This window comes from Montipora foliosa, chromosome 6, assembly GCF_036669935.1.
Source record: "Montipora foliosa isolate CH-2021 chromosome 6, ASM3666993v2, whole genome shotgun sequence".
Taxonomy (NCBI): Eukaryota; Metazoa; Cnidaria; class Anthozoa; order Scleractinia; family Acroporidae; genus Montipora; species Montipora foliosa.
The window spans coordinates 41,874,193-41,881,692 of record NC_090874.1 but is presented as its reverse complement, the minus strand read 5'-3'; positions in this window follow the sequence as shown (position 1 = coordinate 41,881,692).

Sequence of the window (7,500 nt, the reverse complement as noted above, 5' to 3'; positions counted from 1 at the left end):
TTTGAGTAACACTACCACAGGCACCACAGTGTACGCTCAGGGAGCGTCTAGTTCGTATAGAAACAAGTTCACTTTTGTGTGGTTAATGCACTGATCCGAGCGTTTATCCACAATGCTCTCAAAATATGCCGAGTCAGTAGTTATGCTTGAATAGCAGATAGGCTCGCAAAGCGCCCATATATATCTTTCTTGATAAAAGTGTCCACATCGTTACTTTTCGATACTGAAATTTTAGGCGACGATAGTTTAAAAAGCAATCTGTCTCGTTCAGATTTGTGTATGTGGCAAAATCACATTGTGATATTCTTGCAGTTCCAGTTCTCCAACGTTTGCAAACATTGGTTGGTGAAAAGCATAAAAGAGTATTCCTTGTCGAGCCGTTCGACCGCTGCGTTGATGAAAGAAGGACAATAGTGGCGAAAAAAGGTATAACGTGGTGTTGCAAGATCAATGAAAGTTCTCCTTGTATCATTATTTTGCTCAGAGCAAAAAAATGTTCGATCAGTAAACTAGGCACGATTTCAAACGGTTTTTTTTCAAAATTTAGTTGAGGACCTAAACCGTAATTGGGTCTTAAGCTTTCTGTGGATGTACTCTTACAATTCCCACTGTACCCACATACTCGCCTCAGTGTATTTTCTTTATTAAGGTCAGTTGTTCATCGTTAAGGACGGTGCCTAATATTGTTATTGCGCATCCGTTCTGCGCATCTCCATAAACTCGGATTTCCTATCGGTGATGCTTACTAATGCAGAGATATTTTTGCGAGGTTTAAAACTATGCAGAGAAAGAAGATCTTAGTAAGTACTCTTGGTATCCAAAAGAAAATTGGGGGTAACCATGTATTCTTTAGAGATAATTAAGCTTCAATTTGAGAAAGAACACCATACATTGCTTTGTATTTTATACAAATGTTGTTCATGAATTATCTTTGAAAAATGCGTAGTTACTCCAAATTTTCTTTTGGATTTCAATAACACTTGGGAAGATCTACCTTTCCTGCATAAGCATAGATCGGGGCAAAAATACCTTTGAATTTGTAGGCACCGTCCTAGGTGCGATGATGAGGCCACCGTATATCCAGGACCAGTGACGTTTGGATTCTCACGATTTTCAACTATTTCGTGTTTGATGCAGATCAATTTCCACCCTGAAAGTAAATGAATAAGTTCTTTTCTGTATTCTCTGTGGTAATACCAGTATACGAGGGGATTAATACACGAATTGCAAAAAGCAAGAACTTTGCACGCTCTGTGGAATGCACTGTCCACGCGAGTGATTCCAAACGGTGTCAAGCTGTAACTCAAGCTGGGCGGGAAACCAACAAAGAGTGATCAGCACCGCTGTTATGGCGCACATGCGCAGCACCAGCTTCTGTTGCTTTTCTCGGCGAGTGGTAGTAGCCGAATCGTTTACGACACTAATCGCGTGACACCTTATGTGGGCAAAAGTAAGCCACGTCAAAACGCACGGAATCACGAAGATGCTGAAGCTGTGATTGCAACGAATGCATGGACGCCCTCTTGACCATATGGACCATCGACAGCTACGCACTCTTTGTCATCGAGCTTGTTCTCGAAGAATTTGTGGCTTTGTAGAGCGCATGTTGTGACCCAAGAGAACACGATATAGGTAAGAAGGTGTTTTCTGTCAAACTGTACCTTGTATTTTATTGGCCTCATTACAGTACCAGCGTTCCACAGCAAGGCACGTGACCAGCAGGAGGGAGACTTTTGCAACGGTAAACAAGAGGTATCTATTGGCTAGTAGTGTGCAGAACATGTGACCTCCCAGTCCAGAGGATAATGGAAAAAAGAGGCTCAATGGAGACGTACCCTGGAGTGAAGACCAATAGAATCCCTGTTGGATGAGTGATTACAAAATTAGTTAAATTCCAAATGTAAAGTATTACTTTTAGATTTTATTTCGGTCACGTGACCTGCAAACCAAATGTAAAAAGTGGTTTTAGAAGGCTCGAAAGGGCTTTTCATCTGGCGCGGCGCGTAAGCCGCACACGCAACTGGCAAGCTGCTCGCGTCAGCTCATGATTCAAAGGGTCACCAGAAATAAACAAATGCGCTAATTTCGCTCACCTTTCTCCTAATTTCTTGATATATGTAATATAAATAGACATCCCCTATTCATGAAAACTACGAAAATTCTACACAAACATTCTACTTTAAGATAAAAACTAGCGATAAAAATCGACGACGTGTTCGATCTCGCTGAGATCATTTCCAAGTTAAAAAAAATGAATAAAACTATTCTTATAAGAAGTAAAATCACACGTGAGAATATGAAAAGCGATAAAAATGCAGGAAATATGTACCAAGCGTTACAAAAGGTAAGTGGTAAAAACTAAAAAAGGCTAGATAAAAATAGGACAAAAAGCTTTACAAAAGAATATCTGAAATGCTCGAGCTATAAAAGTTATCTAGCCTTTTTTAGTTTTTATCACTCTTTTTTTGTAACGCTTAGCGCATATTCTTATTCTCACGTGTGATTTACTTCTTATATGAAAAGTTTCATTCATTTTTTATCTTAAAAGTGTTTCGAAGAAACTACTTATTAAACATTCTAATGGTCCACTTAAGGCCTGTAGCTCCACTCGCGCGTGCACTCGAATGAGCGGGTGACGCATGCGTTAAATGCTGATCGTTGAAACCCTCTAATTTTTCCTGATTTTGCAACTCTTACTCATTTTATCTCGGCTTCCGCACGATGAATTTTTCTCATTTTTTTGCATGTTAGCTTAGATTAATTTTAAACGTTTGTCTTTCAATTAATAAAAATTATGTCGGTGAAAAAAAAAGTTACAGACACACCCTTTTCAAAACAACTGATTTTCAATTTTAATTATTTTCGAGGGTATTTCGAACATAAATCTGGTAACGCTGAATGGGACAAATGTCACCGTCCCCCGTTTCTTCAAAAAACACAACATATGTTGATTTTAAGGCTCAAAGAAAATGCCTAATATCGTGGCCATGGTAAACGAGAGCGCAATATTAGGGAGAAATCTACGATGGGTACTTAATACCCCCTGGCCAAACTTGTCACATTTTGATATGATTATCCTAACTGCTATCTAAGGACCAGAATTATGTTTATTGTTTGAAAAAAAGGAGAAACACTATCTGTAGCTTCCCAAAGTGGACGAACAGAATACTGATTTAAATCAAGAGAAGAAAATGGGTTTATTAACTGACTTTACATGGGTAAATTGACTACCTTAAAGAGATGTGAAAAGCTGAAATTTCGAGCATTAGGCGTTAGAGGTAAGTAAAGACAACGTCCGTTCCTCAGGGCGCTTTTTCCCTGGCTTTGGGTGGGCCATCCAAAGCCAGCGAAAAGTGCCCTGTGGACGAGGACTTGAATTAAAGAATTATGAGTTTTTAGCGGGTTTATGTAATGTTGAAAGATGGAAGCTTCGCCATTGGTGGGGATATTGTAGGACTGCTGGCAGTACCTTCTGAGTCAGTTGAACCGCCCGCAATAGTCAGTCACGCAAACCGAACCGAGGGGAGAATGGTAACAGAGCCGAAAATGAGACTAGCTCGGTACTCGCTCTATCACCATGTCTCCCCTCGGCTGTGGTTGTGTATGGAACTGACTAAAACGAGCGGTGTCAACTGACTCAAAAGGACCAAAAAGGGATTGCTAGCAGTCTAGGGAGTATGGTAACGTGGAGAACTACTGATATTTACCTCCCCTCAAAACACGATCGTTTGTTTTTTTTTGGTTGTAATTTTTTTTGTTTTCTCGTCTTGCGTGGCCATTGTAAGTGTAAGTTTTCCCTCCACCTGTGAGTAAATCCGTGATGGGCCAGGATTGGAACAACAAGGTATTATGAGGCTTTCGCAACATTTTCGGCGGTTTCTTCACCAGTACGAGACAGAAACATGAAATTTAACATAAAGGCTGGAGCCAGCGAGCGATAACACTAAAAGCGACTTCAAGCGCGTTTTCTGACAGGTTTCCTTCTTTGTTCTGTAAATGTACTTGGTTGGTTGTTTTCTTGTCCCAACCAAAGATCTCTGCTTGGTTGATCCTAGATCCTGTCGGCGTTGATTGGGTTAATTACAGTTCCAATGGTAGCAGCTGATTGGGCCTATTATTATACGGATAAGCTTAGCACGTTTTATGTTAGTTCAACTTTGCTCTTTCGAGTGAATGGACTGTCAAGGTCAGTGTGGCCATTTTATCTTACTCAATTATTTCACTTATAGGGGGGCGGCATTTTATATGTTTTAATACGTTGTCAAACCAGAAACTGAGGACGTTCCAAAATATCGTCGAAGTTCAACGCACCTAAAACATAAAATGATATAATAATTACTTTATATTATTTTATGTTGAATATAACTGAATATTAATTTAGCAAAAATGCTCCAGTATGACAAAGACTGGCTTCAAACGGCGGGCAATGCAATAATTCAAAATGCTGCAATTTTTCCGAGAAAAAGTATGTCGGGCTTCCCAATTTTCGACAAATTTTGTCGATTAACCGGAACTCGACCGCCGACAAAGCGATTGCGCCGTACTCCGTTTCACCAACTTGGCACTTGATTACAACCTAATTAGAGGGGAGGAGAGGGATGGATCAGAAGAATTTGTCTCCTTTTTGCCACACCAGTTCTCGCTACAAACGTTTGGCAACGGCCCCTATTTTATAAGCAACCAATTTGCGATTTTGAGACGGCAAAATACCACATTATATTGACGGGCTAGTTTGGAGAAGAACCATATTCTGAACAAAAAAGAACCTTTATCGGTCTCCTTAAATGCAACACCAACATCTGTCGTGACAATACTTGAGAATCGTTTTGAACATTTAAGAAATTTCGAATATAATTAAAGCTAATCGTGCTAACACAAATTGCAGTCACTCTTCCAGTTTCTATTTGCAAAAGTGTGCGGATATTTTTTAAATCACTTGCAAAAAACGGTTATCTGGCTTCATTTTTACAGGACAGCCCTTTCCGACAATCCCTTAAAAGTGAGGTAACATTAGAAACTTTAGCCCCAGCGATAAATTGTCGTAACGGTGCGTCGTTGCGAGTCAGATATACACAGGTCGATTAATACCGTACGTGACGAGGTCATTGTAGGTTCGCTGGCTATGACTGACTTTAAAATTCAGTTGTTTTCTAGTGCAGATTCGTCTCCTTGATATGGTAGATAGGGATTATGATAGAACTTGTATGAGAACATCAATGGGTGATTTGTTAACTGAATATTTATTCATGACCCGGGCCCCAGTGTAAATGGCTCACGTATGCGTGTAAATGATTGATAAGGACGTCCAACACGGTCCGTTTTCGACGCCAATCTGCGTAAATTGCTAGAAGAGTACTCACGGGCACTGCGTTCCCTTTTTCTATCAGTATTTTCCTTTTGTTGCTTTTCACAAACAGGCACAGATACATGGTGGCATCCATACTGCATATATATCCAAAGACTAGGACCAGGGGTGGAGGGGGGTTATCCTTCCGGGCAAAACGACTACTGTTTTGGCAATTGGGAAATAAAATATTTCAGCTTCTTGGAGCCCTTAAGGACTTGGGGTTTTTCTATGGCACCCGTAGCTGTAGATCACATGAAACAGTAACTCTTTCTGGGACTCACACAGAAATTGCTGACCCTTAACTCTGGTTTCGGTCATAAGACAGCAACCTTAGTCCTCTTACCCCGCCACTGAAAATGGGCCTGGAACCCAGGCGGGAAAAGCGAGAGTCCTGTATTACTTGCAGGCGCATGCTCGGAAAGACGCCATTTTTCCCCAAAACTGGAGGGAAAACCTTATTTGGCAAAAGGTTCCTTTATTGGGCATAGTTTATTCCGAGGTACTTTTACACTGGATACATATGGGGATAATGTTAAAGGAAATTTCGCTGGTTAAGCACAGGCCAAACCCAGGCTCACCGTGTGTGCCACATAGGTTAAATATAGAGTACATATGACGGCGAAGTTTAGGTCTGGAATTTGGCAAGAAAATGGATAATAAAAATCAATGAAACTTACCATGTGTGCGTTGAGCTGTTGTTATCTTTAATACGTACACCGAAGTTTCGGGAAAAATGGCCCCCGTTCACCTTCCTTCATAGTATAGTGACAAGTAGGAGACGGAAGCCAGCGGTAGGGGGACTTCCGATTCGACCCAAAACAAGCACGATTAATCGAATCACAGGTCGCTAACATGAAATCGACCAGGCTCGTGGAACATGAATTTCTAACACCCATGAATCCACTGCAAGCATCTCCAGGTAGCAACGCGAAGCCACCAGACTCCGTAAAACTTGTAATTTAAACTGCTAAAATGGCGGCCAGAAAGCGATGTTCTCGCAAAGTGTCCAATTCAAGAATGGAACTGAACTCGGGACGCCTGGTGGACGAGGGGAATGATAGGTCCCCCTGGAGGGAGGGAGTCCAGGATTGCTCAGTGAGTTTTGTGTTTTAGCAATTTGGGACTTCCCTCACTCCAGAACTTATTATACTCGTCAACAGGCGTCCAGAGTTCAGTGCCATTTTGAATGGGACACTTTGCGAGGACAACGCTTTTGGCCGCCATTTTAGCAGGTTAATTTACAAGTTTTACGGAGTTTGGTGGCTTCGCGTTGCTACCTGGAGATGCTTCAGTGGATTCATGGTTTAGAGAAATTCATGTTCATGGCTTTGTTTTTTTTTTTTTGAGTAATTAGCGTAGAGTAATTTACTCACGACTATTAATTTTCTTCAGAAAATTTTTCAAAGCACTCGCCGCATTTGAATCTTTCTTTCTTACAAGGACAGACTAATGCCGTGGTCAAATGGCTAAGGTCTTATGTAGAGCTGCTTGTTGAGACTGCAATGATTTTTATATCGGAAAAACTAAAAGACGATTGCATGAGAAAAACTGAGCATTATTCCTGATAAAGTTAGATAAAAAGTTGAACGAAATTGAATCACAGCCTGGACTATTTGTTTCTTTACATACCAGTTTGTGTTGATAACGCAATTATGAAGCAATAACGTTCCTATTAAATTTATACATATATATGCACAGTCAAACATCGATTATTCGGACGTAATTGTCACGATTTTTTTTCTGGTCAAAATTTGTTCGTACTTAAAAGCATGTGTCACCTTGCTTTTATTGTTGCGACTTAAAAGCACTTTCCTTCTGAAACTTATTGTTACTGCAGATAATATGAAATTCCGACTCCAAGCTGTTTTGTCGCTTAGTGAATCCTATGCTATATTTACTAGTTCAAGCCTTTGCATCGATTTTATATTGCGATCTTCTCTAAGTCGTCACATTTATTCGGCATAATTTTCCAACATCACGCGATCGGGTTTTTTTCCCCTCGTTTGGTCACGACGAGAGATAATTTAGATGTTCTCTTTCTGACACTGCAAATCACACAGTAATTTTCATACGTTTTTTTGCCAGAGTTTCAAGGTTCCCTTTATTTACATATCCAGCCTCGCATCTAATGCAATACGATTGGTTCATTCCGA